At 44.8% G+C, this 14,476-nt stretch overlaps 1 protein-coding gene and 1 long non-coding RNA gene across 3 annotated transcripts in view; one reads left to right on the top strand and one right to left on the bottom strand.

Annotated features, from left to right (window-relative positions):
- Grap2 (GRB2 related adaptor protein 2) overlaps positions 1-14,476 on the top strand; it is a 70,722-nt gene that overhangs the window by 5,220 nt on the left and 51,026 nt on the right. The gene's annotated exons all lie outside the window — the stretch shown is intronic.
- Positions 1,530-13,464, bottom strand: LOC121142934. Its single transcript, XR_005880098.1, has 7 exons — positions 13,332-13,464; positions 12,278-12,326; positions 5,811-5,890; positions 4,543-4,648; positions 2,110-2,196; positions 1,926-2,006; positions 1,530-1,710 (listed from the first exon to the last, which is right to left on the bottom strand). It is a non-coding gene; the product is annotated as an uncharacterized LOC121142934 (long non-coding RNA).

Genomic DNA, 14,476 nt, shown 5'->3' with positions numbered 1-14,476 from the left:
TGTCAGCCTACAAATGGTTTATGATTTGAGTCTTTTGTCTAGTGCTGGATGGGAAAAATGTAGGCACGAACTGCTGAGAACTCTATGGGAACTTGGTCAATAATGAGTAGGTAGAGCTTTTGTTAAATATGAATATCAAGAAGAACCTAAATAAATAAGACATTATTGGGGGAGAACACAAAGGAGAGGGGTATCCCACTGAGAACAGATAGTAGACGATTCTTTTTGTTCTGTGAGACAAGACCCCTCAACCCCTCCCTGTAAGTCATGAGAGCTGTCATCTGTTTCTATCTTACTGGATTCCTTTGCAAGATCCAAATCTTATTAGGAACAATAAATATCAGTAGTGCCTTTGCAGGCCACTGCGTGTCATTCTGTCGGGTACCTCATTTGCTGCAGGGCTGTTTTCCAGCAATTATCTTCTGACCCCGTGCTCTGTAGCACACTATTTCATTATCCCTCATGGGCAGTTCAGAGTGCATCGTGAACATAAGTAATGTTGATGGACTTGTTTAGAGCTGATAGACCCTGTCCTCCTAAAGAGGTTGTTCCTTTGGAAGGACACAATGCCTTCCACATGATTTTTCATTAAGAATTATATCCTTGGGGCTGAGACGATGGCTCAGGTTCGGAAAGTGCTCACTATACAAGCCTAAGGACCTGAGCTTGGATCCCTAGGACCCACAGAAAAAAGGTTAAGTGTAGATGTGTGTGCCTATAATCCTGGTTCTGGGAAAAGAGAGAAAAAGAATTCATGGAGCTCACTGGTTCACTGGTTTTGCTGAATTAAGGCTCTATAGGCTCATTGAAAGATCCTGCCTCAAAAAATAAGGTGAAGAGCAACTGAGGAAGACATTGACATTGACCTCTGACCTACACACACACACACACACACACACACACACACACACACACACACACGCTCAAACCTGGACATGCTCATGCCACACACACACTCACATCCTTTACTATCTCTGAAATGGACTCAGCAGTTGGAGAATCATAAGCTCTCATCTCAAAAGCCCTGAGACCAAGGAAGGACACAGAGATCCCTTCCCCAAGGGCCTGTGGCACAGACTGGCTGGCTAGCCACAGAAGTGACTGCCTGTATTTGTGATTTGCCATTGATGGTGGGAAGCTGAGGTTGTGTTTCTCAGTTGCCCTGCTTTTTTAAGTTTGCAACTTGACTTTAGGCCTTGAGGTCACATCCACACCTTCCAAATAAACAGGTGTGGAGTGTGTACCCTGCAGGTCCTTGGGCTTCTGGAGATAACCCTGCACCCTACTATGAGAGTGATGGAACAGGAAAGTAGCGCCCTGCTGTGCCCTGTTCTCAACCTCTCAGAGGGCTCAGGGTGCCTCACCCCCCCCCCCCCCGTCCTTGAGCAAATCGACACTGTTCTTTAACACAGGAGATTCTGGGAGATTCATGCATGACCACCCCAAAAGCTCATATGTATCTTCTCTGGGCTGCAAAGCATGCAGCATCTCATTGGGAAAATGCCTTATATGTCACTTTCTTATTTAAACAAACGCATTGTGTGGCATTTTGATTTCTTACATCAATATTTATAAAGTGGCCACAATACATTTTATAAACCAAGGATCCACACAGCAATCGTTAGCACTGAGTACCCCACAAATACCCAAATAAATAAAGGCCAACCGTGAAGTGAAGGGCACCCCTAGCTAGAGGTGTGTCCCTGGTGCCTGCAAGGAAAGAGAGGCAGCTTTTAGACAGACTAGTTTTCCGCAGCCTGGATGAGAGCAGCTTGCATGTAAAAATGAAGACGTAAGGGAGCAGGATGCAAGCCACAGCCAGCTATGTCAGCTCACATTATATCATAAACGGAAGGGCTGATTCCACAGTTAGCATCAAGAGAGCAGCTGCAGAGCTTTGTCATGTAGATGTTGTAAAAGATTACCTGTCCAGGTACTTCAATTCATCTTTTGGCCGCTGTCTGCAGAAATTCCCTCGGTCTCTTGTTGATCGGGACCCGGATGAACTGAGAACATTTAGAAGGATAAACATCAAAGCCATTAAAGAGTTCTCCTCACTGGAGAACGAATAATCCCCAGGAAAGTAGGAGAAGTGGAAGAAACTGCTACCGTAGAGCGAAGTCCATGACAAGGAGACCACAGAGAAAATGGCTGGAGGTGGGGATTTTTAGAGAAGGCTTCTTGGCGGAGGCACACCTGAGGGCAAAAGGAGGCACAGATGTATCTAGAAGTGTGTGTGGGGGGGGTGTGAACATGTAGGTCAGAGGTTGACATTAGATGTCTTCCTCTGTTGCTCTTTACATTTTTAAAATTTTATTAATTATTTATATGGGTGTATATCTCTCTGGCTGTGCACACATGTATTCAGTGCCCACAGAAACCAGAAGAGGAGCCCTGGAGTTGGAGTTATAAGCACTTGTGAGCCACCCAACATGAGTGCTGGGAACAGAGCCCCAGTCCTCTGCAAGCACAGTGGCTAAGGCACTGAGATATCATCTCTGTGGCCTGCTTTACCTTACTTTTGGAGATAAGATCCCTCACCAAACTTGGAGCTCACTGACTAGCCTAGCTAGTTCCAAGGATCCACCTGTCTCCGTCACACCTCATGCTGGGATTACAGACTCTGTAGCTTTTGTGAGGATCTGAACTCAGATCATCATGCTTGAGAGACAAGCACTTTACTGACTGAGCCATTTTGCTGGCCCCACCCAGAACTTTTTATACATCAAGGAAATCATGAGGAAAATGGGGTGCAATTTGCTGAAAATGTTTGTTTTTGCAAGCAAAATATGACAAGGCCTTCATGAGGTATTTTGCACTGGGGATCCAGAAATTAAGTTTCCACACCTATAAACAACCTGGGGCTCTTTCCCAGAGAAGCTGTCACAGCCCTCCTGGGAGTCTTCTTCAAACAGAGATATCTGTGGTTCTTTTTACTCCTGGGATGCAGCTTTGCATGCTGCCATCATTTGAAGTAGCCCTCTCCAGAAGGATTCCACTTTAGAACCCTTCTTTAGCCAAGCTGTCCAAAATGGAACAGAGCTTTGAGAGGGCAAATACCACCGGGTAATTCTTCCCTGAGCCTTCTCCCTCTACTTCTATTAATACGGCCTACAACTGCATTAGCCTCGGGGGCAGTTATGTCACACTGCTGACTCATACTGAAGCTGTGGTCAGTTAGAACTCTTGAGTTCTCATGTGCTGCTGCTACTATGATCTTCCTTGTCCCCGTTCCCCACCTCCGTGTGTGTGTGTGTGTGTGTGTGTGTGTGTGTGTGTGTGTGTGTGTGTGTGTGAGAGAGAGAGAGAGAGAGATATCAGGCACAGAGGTTTACAAGTGACATTTAGCCTTATTACATTTGATCATAGTGATAGCAACCTGTCAGAATATTCCAGAACGAGCAGATTAGCTCTCCCTCCCTCGAGGGAGGAGAGTACTCACCAGCTCATGTAGTAGCACAGCTAAGCCCATGCTGATCCCTGGTCTCAAAGGTATTAGAACTGTGTTCTCTTTCTTATCTGTGATTCACCTGCAGCCCTGGAGAAATCTGTGTCTTTAGACTTGCTGGGACCTCACGTAAAACAGTAACAAATGTGAGTAGCCATTTCCTTCCTGAGGTTCCGCAAAGTATTAGGTGTGTACAAAACCCAAAGTCAATGTTAACTCAGGCAGTATGGTATGAGATCAGGAAAAATGGTGTATCAGGCTCTGGGCAACTTTCAGAAGATGTGTCTACCCTTATTACAGCATGTTAACAGCTAGTGGGCATTTTATTTATGCAACTATTTTAAAGATTTGACTGGTTATCTTATTTGGTGTTGTAATAACATTGTGTGAGATTAATATAATTTTTGAATAAAATTATTTGCTGCCTGACTAAATGCCATAAGGCCTTTCTTCTTTACAAGACTGATTGAAGGTGACTCTTGAATAGTATAGAGAGCACGTGAATCAGGAATGATATCTGTGTACCCAGGGCCAAAAACACAAGCTCTCTATACTTTAATTTCCATGATGAATTTCTTTGTCATGTTCCTGGAGACTCTCCAAAATGACTGAGGAACTATATATATATATAGTATATATAAATATATATATTATAGTACATATAAATGGCCAGCAGTTGGAAGGTAGAGGCATGCATGATCTACATAGCAAATTCTAGGTCGGTCACGGCTACATAGTGATACCCAGATGATAGGTTTTCTGCACCCTGATGTTAGGTTTCTCCACTGACACAGTAAGCCAAATGGAGCTGAATTAAAAAGTAAAAGACGCTGGTTGTGTTGGTGCACGCCGGTAGGATTTACTGAAGGAGGCAGAGGCAGGCGGATCTCTGTGAGTTCGAGGCCAGCCTGGTCTACGGAATGAGTTCCAGGACAGCCTCCAAAACAATACAGAGAAACTCTGTCTGGAAAAACCAAAAAAAAAAAAAGTAAAGGACCAGGTTTAATCTGAGCAAAGCAGCAAGCCCGGATGACTCTTGGGAAAAGGAACAGGAGAGAAATCACATGGATGATCTACAGCTGGGGCTTATATACCGTGTAGATGGCGGTCTTGAGCTTTGGGGGAGGAGCCTGGACTTTTGGCGGTTTTCTGAGGAGTGGGGCCTAGGCGGAGTTTCAGGCAGAATTTCCAGCTGAACACCTGTATTTTTAAAAAAATAAAGAAAGATGGGGTTGTTGTTGGATTGATGTGAGAAGTAAGAGAACTGCAATCTCTTTTGTGTGCGTGTGTGCACGGGTATACAGGTGTATACAGATGTGCGTGTGTTTGTGGAGGCCAGAGGTTGATGGCAGATGTCTTCCTAAGTTGTTTTCTCCACCTTAATTTTCAGCCAGTTTCTTGCTGAATCTGGAGCTTACCAATTTGGCTAGACTGGCTGGCCAGCAAGCTTCTGGGGTTCGTTAGTCTCTGCCTCCCTAGTGCCGGGGTTTCCGGCACGGGCCACCATGCCCAGACTTTTACATGGGTTCTGAGAGACCCAGCTCAGGTCCTTATTCTTATGCAGCAAGTGCTTCACAGGCTTGGTTCCAGCCTAGAACTGTGATACTTTACGCAATGAAACATCCAAACTTGAGCTAGAGGGAGGGCTCAGTAGACAAGAGGCTGCTCTGCCAGGGGACCAAGGTGCAATTCCCAGCACCCAGATGGCAGCTCACAGCCATCTGCAACTCCAGTGCCTTCTTCTGGCCTCTGTAGGCACTTGGCATACACATGATACACAGACACACGTGCAAACAAAACTCTCATACACATAAAATATGGACGCACACACCCATGTACGTATATATAATCTTCCTTTGGGTTAGGATGTGATTCGGTGGCAGAGCACCTCCCTGGCATGCTGTAGGCCCTAGGATTTCCATCCCCAGCACTGAGGTGGAAAAAGAAAAAGACATCCAAACTGCATTACAGAAAAATGACTTAAGTAATACAAACTTCAAATTGAGTAGCTCTCTTTACTCCTTCCCCTCTTGTCCCATCCAAACCCTGCCATCTTCTGTTAGTAGCAACACATGAATGACAAACACCTTGAGCTTTGGGGACTTTCAGACTCCTGGAAACTTCTGAAAGTATTAACAAACTAGGAATTTGAAGATTATCGTTTAAGGGTGAAACAGAGAGCTCGTGGGTAACTTATACAATATATAAATTCAAGCTAATGCAAGTGTCCATTGCAAAATGTCCCATGAACAGCTGGCTTTGTGGCAGAAAGGTACAGGGAACATTCCCACCTCTCTAGCCTGCCATCCTAAAACACATTTTAACCTTACTCTTGTGATCCTGAGGAGCTCAATGTTCTCACCTTAGCTCTATGAAATATCGGAACCTGGAGCCTCTGTGCTTGATCCAGCAACATGATCCAGGAGCAGTAGCATTAGCAACCTGTCAACCCAAGGGGAAAGATCTGAAGTCTGTTCCATCCAATGAACCAGAAAATAAATAGAAGAATAAAAAAAGAAAGAAAAGTTCTTGTCTCTTTCCTAAACCTCCTGAATCTGACTTTAAATTTCAAAAACCTTTTCTGGGTGTGTCCTATGCACAGTAGCATCTGGGAATGCCTGAAGTAGGGGGAAGAGATTTCACACAGGTTTGCCTACACTGTATCCTGACACAGCTTACCAGCACCCCTGTGGCACTTTTGAGAGTATAGAAAGTCATCAGTTACAACTTTACCAGATTGAAATGCTCCTAGTATACACAACCTTTTCTCAAGGTTTGTGTTACTGACTTTAAAATACCTTTGCCTTATTAGGTCTTTGCAAGTCACTGGTTCTCCACAATCCATCCCTAGAAGGGATGTTTGGCAATGCCAGGAGATAGTTCTGGTTGTCATCATCTGGACATGGGGTAGTGGTGGGTGGAAGCTGGAGATGCTGTGAAGCTGCACACGGCACAAAGTGGTCCCCACAGTTGCTGGCTTAGATGGCAATAAATAACAACAAGGTTGACAAACCCTTCTGTAGAGGTGGGTGGTTTGGGGGCAACTCATGGGTGCATGCCATGGGAAAATAGAGCCATGCATATGACCAAGCGAAGGAAAACAAACTGGCAGTGGCCAGGGTAATGTTGGGCACCTGGGGAGGGGCCAGAGAGTGGAGAATCCTACTCCAGGTAAGAGACATGTAGGACAGGTTGTACCCAGTGTTCTGTACACAATTAGTTTAGGCAGCAGGACTGGGATTCAGGGAGTAGATGCCAGATGATTGCTACAGAAGGCTGGGGATGGAGTGGACTGGAAAGATGGAGAAGGGGGACACTTTCTTATGAGCCCAACATCTTGTAAGGCCTGAAAAACAAGAGAGTGTGTTGAGCATTAGCAGGGAGGGATTTCAGGTAAATCCACTAAGAAGACACTTAGGGAGGAGGCAGAATCCACTGGCTAAAACTGGGCCACATCAAAGCCACACCAGAAGCAGAGAGTGACCTGTGGCAGGGCCAGCTGAGCGTTCAGCTCCAGTAAGTTTCTTAAATCCCTCCCCATCAAGGAGAGGCTTCTGCTGAGTTTGCAGTATGGTTGACTTGCAAGAAGGGGTCGAGTGCTCCCAGCTATAGAGAAAGGCATCCAAGAAGGAAGCTGAGCCCTGGCCCTGGCTACTGCAACACCACGGGCTAAGAGACCAGAGAGAAATGGAGAGGTCCCCTCAGGTCATTTCCCTCCAACAGGGAAGCTAAGACATTTCAGAAAGATTATCTGCCCTTCAGCTTTAAACTTTGCAAAGAAAGATTTCTCAAGGACCCGTGGGTTCCTTAGAATCCATCCAAGTCACCACGGTGCCCCCGTTCCTGACCCCCACATTCCCCTCACCAGAGCAGCTTTCTTTCATCTTTTCCAACACCACCCCCACTGCGCCCCCACTCAGCAGCCCCTACCCTTTTGTCCGGCTACAGGGTTACAGAATCGAAGTTCCATTTGCTTGCCGCCCAAGCATCTCTCACCAACCTTTGTACCCCATTGGGACCCCCTGGGTCCCCTCAGAGTTTTGCCTGTCCGCGAGTGTTAGCACTAGAACGTATGTATTGAATGTATCCTGTGTGCAGACTGCCCCTTTGGCCGTGGAAAGTGAAGAGAGAAGGGAAAAGAACATCCACAGCTTTGCTGGTTTTTGTTCTGTAGTCTTCCTCCAGGGAGTTGCGGACCTTGGCCGAGTTTATAGTCTAGCCGGTACAATCATCCTTAGGCTAAGTTTCACTGTAACATCTCAACTGTACTGCAGATTGTTTTCCCTGTGACCCTCCTCTAAGGACAGAATAGTTCGCTGTCATCGACAAAGGCTCTGATGTGAATTTCGCTGTAAATAAAACGAAGATCAATGCATTTGCTCAGGCACTGGAGACAGAACTCTACTGCCTTGTGGGTTTTGATGCAAATGAGCTGCAGAGGGATTTGTGCTGTTGAAATCACTCTACAGCAACTGGATTAATCTCATTTCATATCGTGTCTCTAAGTAGGAAAGTAAACTGATTTTCGGCAGACTAAATGGTATGTTGATGTTGCCAACATCCATCACATTTATCCTGGCTAAATTGCAACTATAACAGTGCCCTGATTGTTTTCCCTTCCACAAAGCAGTTGCCAAAGTGCACCACTTTAGGATGGGCTTTTTATGATAGATGGAATGTTCTGGAATGAAACAGAAGGCAGATATATCAAACAGATGAACACACCTCTCTGTGCAGGTCCTGAGGTCCACTTCTTGGACCCCTAACATGATTTTTTTAAAAAGTTGTTCTGTTTTAGAGTTGAGTGTGTCAGTACACGTCTGTAATTTCAGCACTTGGGAGGTACAGGTAAGGTGGATCAGGAGTTCAAGGCCAGCCTATGCTAGCAAGTTCACAGTCAACCAGGCTACATGTGACATTGTCTCAAAACTAAACCAATCAATCTCTCTGTCTCTGTTTCTGTCTCTCCTCCTCCTCTTCTTCCTCCTCTTCCTCCTTCTTCTTCTCTTCCTCTTTTCCTCCCCACTCTCTGCTCAAGCCCTACTGGTAGCTGAGGAGAGCTCTCAGTATGTGCCTACGATGACCCTGCACTCAACCGAGATTTGCTTTCTGCCTGCATTTGTCCCCTTCTGCATCTGTCTTTCCCAAAGCTACCATCTCAGCCTCCAGGGACTCCCAATGTCTGTCTGTATTGGGTCCCTCTCCTTCCATTCTCCTGAATTGTTGACTTCAACAGGTTTGTGCTTCTAGTACAACCCAGCTGCTGCAGAAAGTTCTGCTTTTTCTGGTGGGTACATTTATAACCAGCAGTTGCTGTCAAAGGGAAGAGCTCGTGGGGATGTGTCTGGGATGGCACAGGTCTGTCATATGGAGCAAATGTAATAATGGGTATAAAAAAGTAATTTGTAAGCTGCAACATGCTCTCCAAGAGAAATTATGACTATATTATATGACTTTAGGGTTTAGAAGGTCACTGGATAATATACAAAATCCAGCAAGGCTCCCTCCATAGCACAGTTGAAATAGAACATTATAGAATTTGGGACACTGACCTTTCCATCCATAAGCTGCAGGCTTCTCAGCACTTTTTACAGAGAAAGCACACCCATGGAGTTGAGAACACACACACAGTTCTGAGGAACTCGTCTGCTCACTACTCTGAAACAAAGGGCCTCTGCTCTTGCTTGAACTCCCCCAGAACTCCCACAATGCCTTCCAAAACCCTCACCAGCCTTCAAGGGCTTAGCCTCAAGCCCTCTTCCCATTGGTCCCCAAGATGGAAGGATTCTGTTTGTCCTGGGGGTCTTGTCAGTCTTACGCTACAGTTGAGTACATATGGACCACTTCTGATTCAACTGTGAATGGTTGATGGTCACAAAGGTCTCCAATCTACTACAGCTCTCAACTTGATTTTCAGCTTGAAAGTTCCCCAAATTCCCTTTGCCTCCCAGCGTGGCAGTGGTTTTTCTAACTGAACATTTCATCCCCTGGAATCATGGACTCTGAGGCTGCACTGCTCCTACTGAAAGGAACTTGTACAGAATGTGAAAGACAAAACAAAACACTTTACTTTTTAGCACATTTTTTAAAAAAATCGTGGTGCTAGAGAAATGGTTCAATAGTTAAAAACATGGACTGCTCTGCTCTTTCAGAGGATCCAAGTTCAGTTCCCAGCGCCCATATAAGGCATCTCAGAGTCACTAAATCCAGCTCCAGGGGATCTAACACTTCTGGCCTCTGAGGGCACCCTCTCCCTCCCTCCCCCCCCTCTCTTTCACACGTGCGCACATGCACACACTCGCATGCACACACCATACACACACATACCCCTTACCCAGGTGTCACAGCACAACCCTGTAGTCTCAGCACTTGAGAGGCAGAGTCAGGAAGACCACAAATCAAGGACAGCCTGGTCTAAATAACAAGATCGTCTCTCCACCCACACCTGAAAGTAAATCCCTTAGCTGGTTGTGAGTGTGTAAATGTGTATGTGTGAGTGTAAGGAGAGGCCAGAGGAGGACAGTGAGTGTCTTCCTCGGTTGCTCTCCACCTTATGTTCAAGGCAGACTCCTTCACTAAGCCTGGCACTAGCTGATTGGGCTAGCCTGGTGGGCCAGTAAGCCACAAGGAGCCTCCTGGATTTAAGATGGGTACTGAGCATTTGTGTAGCAAATGCTTTAGGGCCTAAGCCATCTCCCCAGTCCCTGTTTTGTTATTTTAATGCATTAGCAAAGCAGATGTTTTATTTTGGCCAGCTGACTTCTTAAGGAATCCTCTTTGAAAAGGTTAACTGTAGAGCAACTGCCAAGTACAATGCATGCGCTCAATACATGTGTACTCCCAAACAAAGGGTAACTCTGGTTATTTAAAACAGCCATCGGCGAGAATGGCTTCTGATTGCCTCTCTTTTGCTGCACATTAGAGATCATTTTCAGAAATGGGAAGTTGGATAAAAGATCCAGAAGTATTATAGTGCTGGCATTGTTGAGGACAGATTGTGATTGTGTTGGTAGTGATGGGGAGCATACTCCTGTAAGGGATTTATTGTTATACTGGATTGGAGATGTGCTGTTACTGTAATAAAGAATTGGCCCAGAGCCCTCACCCCAACTTCTGAAGCATGGCTCCTGCCCTTTCTGCAGCCTCCCCAGCCCTCAGTAACTCTGTGTAATACAGTCCTGGCACATACCCCTAACCTCAAACCCCAGCCAATTTTCCTAACAACATACCTTCTCCCCATCACCCCCAGCAGCTTCTTGTTCTCCGACACTCCCCCAAACTCCTCAAATCAGGGAGCTCTCAGTGTGCTGAAAAGGGAAATGGAGAATTGCCTGGTTTCTGTATTTTCCATGTCTTTGTCGACTTGGATCAGAACTCTTGAACAAAACCACTGGAAGTTGCTCCTGTGATAGGATAACTTTTTTTCCTCAGCATTCCAGCTATTCACCTCTAGGTGTATTTGGAGCTGTTATTGCCCTAGATAGTCTAAGCTATCATCGGCATTACCTGGAGGCTGTAGAGCCCACCTCCTGGGGTGGGATCTCATAGGATGCCACAAATCAAGCAGAACTCTGACGGCTCTGCCCGAAAAGGAACAGAAAAATTCACGGAACACCCTTGGCCTTAAGGGAGAAGTTCAGAAGGGTAGGTAGCTCCTCCCATGCTCATGGGTTTGGTGCACATGAGGGATTCAGACACAGAGGAGTTTGTGGTTCTCTTCAAAACCGAAAGCAATTCTGTTTTCTCAGAATTTGTGTGTGTGGCATGGCTGCTGTCCCAGCTCTAGGCAACTGAACCCCAATAATATCCTTTTTGTCTCAGGCTCCCACAGCATTTTAAGATGTCCATTTATATACACAACAACAAATTTCACAAAGAATGAATATTCTCCAGAAGGCAATTAACACATAAGGGGGACCTGGGGCCCAGGAGAGGTGCTATATATCACTCATGGGCTGTCCAGCCTTCCCTAACCAGCCCACATCTCTTAAACCCCTGTATATGATAGAATTTTCTTCCACTGGTGCTGGAAACTAGAATTAGGGCCTCACATGTACTAGCACATGTGAGAGATATTTGCTATGTATTCCCAGCCCACCCCCACTTTTTTTGAATCAGGGTTTCTCTGTGTAACTCTGGCTGTCTTGGAACTCGCTCTGTAGACCAGGCTGGCCTCGAACTCACAGAGATCCACCTGCCTCTGCCTCCTGAGTACTGGGATCAAAGGTGTGTGCCGCCGCCACCCAGCCCACCTCAACTATTTGAGACTAGGTCCATGCACCCCAGGCTAGCCTGGAACTCACTCACTATACAGCTGAAGATAACTTTGAGCTTGTGACTCTCCTGCCTTCCAAAGGCTAAGGTTACAGGTATGCACTACCACACACAGTTTATGATATTAAAGATCAAACCCAAGACTTCATGCCTGCCAGGCAAGCACTTTACCAACTCAGTTACATTCCCCAGGCCCAGGAGCATTTTATTTTGTGAGTGGAAAATGAATTCATGCTGCCACCTCAGTTATCAGAAATTCCTGCTAAGTTTGGAATCAACCACAACTCTTATGAAACCTTTTATGAATAATAACAAATGATAATAATGAAGTTCTTCTGGGATGCCCAAAAGTTATCTTTTTTAGTTCATTGCCAGGCACATTGGTGTTCCAACTGGGCTCTGAGTAATTGGCACCTCTGGGAAGAGCTTGCCCGGCCACCATTCACCTTGCTTGTTAGTCTATAATGTGTTTTAATGTGCAGAGTTGTGTTATATAAACAATAATTTTTCATTATTATAATACCATTTTCCCATAATTGCAAAAATATTTCTGACCTGAATTTATTCTTGTCATGGCTGTGTGAGCAAGCAGAGTCTTGTTTGCCTGTAAAATATATTAATAATATATTAATTAGCTTCCTGGAGCTGCCCAAACAAGAAACAGGAAAGATTTATCTAAATCATGAAAACTGAAATGAAGCCAACACCTTATTAATTATAGTTTAGGAACAGCCTCAGAATTTAAGTAGCACAGCAAAATTCAGACCTAGCTTTTGAGACAAGATAACAGAAAATACCACTCAATTAACAAAACACTTATTTAGCATCTATCGTGGAAAAATTCTAGAAGGTCAAAGAGGCTAAGACATAAAATTGGCCAATTTCATTTTATGGTCATAGTTAAAAGGCAGTAAAAAGACAAGGTCATATAAGTGTCTTGATTTAGTGTCAATTAACTTCAATGTATTGGGTTGAACTGTGTGAAATTGATAAAAATCTGACTAATTTTAACCCCCCACCCCAAACAACCATTTGCTAGGATTCGACCTTATACAAAAGTACTTTTGACATACTGTCCCAGTGCCAAAGGTGCGTTCTTTTCATTTTCCTTGTATATCTTTATACTAAATGGTTCATTATTGGTTGGAGACACCATTGAAAGAATGGCCACTTCCAGGAGGTGATTACAGGTCAGGGATTTGGCTCTTGTCTTTTTATATTTATTCAGCACTGAGTCACTAATAGCATACATTATGTAGTTTTAAAGTTTCTGATTACATTAGACCCATCTCTTTATTCTATTTAAGAGTTATTGCCCCTCCTGCCTGAATCTGTGTGGCACTCACCAACCTAACTCTCCAGTGACATTGCTGTTGTTGTTGCTGTCACACACAACCTTAGTCTCCCTTGCCCTTACTGGGCGGAGATGTTCTTCCCGAAATTCCTGTGGGGCGACTGTAGACTTAAGTGCCAAGCATCTGTTTTTAATAGGTTTGGGGATGCTCCCCTTAGCAAGTATTAGATTACCTCATTAAAAATGTATCCAGCCAGCTACTACAGCAACTCAGGAAGAATCAGTAAGTTGTGAATAAAGAAATCTGTTGTGTACCTTAGAAGGGGCAGGTTGTATGTAACAATTTCCATGAGATCTCCATGTGGGGAAAAAGTGCCTTGAGTCAGTCAGGGTCTCCTTCGCATCGTTTCCTGGCATGTAGTCTGTGCCATGTGAAAGAAAACAGTCCACATTGGCCGGTGACAGTTCTAGAAAGTTAGATGAGCTGTGCTCACAATTTTTTGTTACATAATCTCTACCGTGCAAAGCAGTTCTATGCAAATAATGATCATGCAAATAAGGACAGGCTTGGCTGACTAAAGTTAAGCTCTGTTTGTGGACTTGGATCACTAGTTTTGTAGAGTCAGGTTCTGAATTTCCTAAGGATCATGACTATGATGACAACACCCTACTGGAGGAACAATTCCTTTTGTTCTAGGCTCTTGTCAACTGCCTTCCCTTCACAATATGTACATTAACATAAATACAAGCTTACTCTATCTACCAGATACCGTCCTTTCCATGCATTGATCTTAATCTTGCCCTACAGAATAGAGCCATTATTATGTCCATTTTAAGGAGAAGAAAACAACCGCTCAGGGCAGTGCACAACTTTAATCCCAGCACTCAGGAGGCAAAGGTAGGCAGATCTCTGTGAATTGAGGCCAACATGGGCTATATAATGAGAATCTGGAAAGAGAGACAGGACAGAGACACAGACAGACACACAGACAAACACACAGAAAAAAAATGAGGCCAGAGAAATTATGTGAACTCCTAAAACTCAAGGTTTTAAACAGGGTGTCAGTAATTCATCTCATTATCCTGGGAACTCAATGTTAAAAAAGCAAGTGTTTTCCCCAGAATATGAGGTCAAAGGGTAAATGAACGTTGCCTTCTGATGTACCAATGGGGATATATCAAAGGACACTTGCTCCAGGAACACTGTGTTTCCTCCCAAGAAGACCAGCTTGCCACTGCACCCCCAGCACACACAACGGACTCATGCATTGCTTGTACTATTCTTGCAAAGTCACATCTAACCCTCCATCTTATCATCACCCTGTTGAGGTCCAGACACTGTCAAGAAAGCAATCCCCCCTCTTCTTCCCGTTATGCCCAATATGCAAGTGCTGATGGTGTGACTTGGTTAAAAAAAATCTACAGAAGTTATCTCAGTCAACCTGAGAAGTCGGGTGACT

The sequence above is a fragment of the Mesocricetus auratus genome, unplaced genomic scaffold, assembly GCF_017639785.1.
Source record: "Mesocricetus auratus isolate SY011 unplaced genomic scaffold, BCM_Maur_2.0 Super-Scaffold_100010, whole genome shotgun sequence".
Taxonomy (NCBI): domain Eukaryota; kingdom Metazoa; phylum Chordata; class Mammalia; order Rodentia; family Cricetidae; genus Mesocricetus; species Mesocricetus auratus.
The sequence above is the reverse complement of the archived record's forward strand: the minus strand, read 5'-3'. Positions and strand labels throughout refer to the sequence as shown.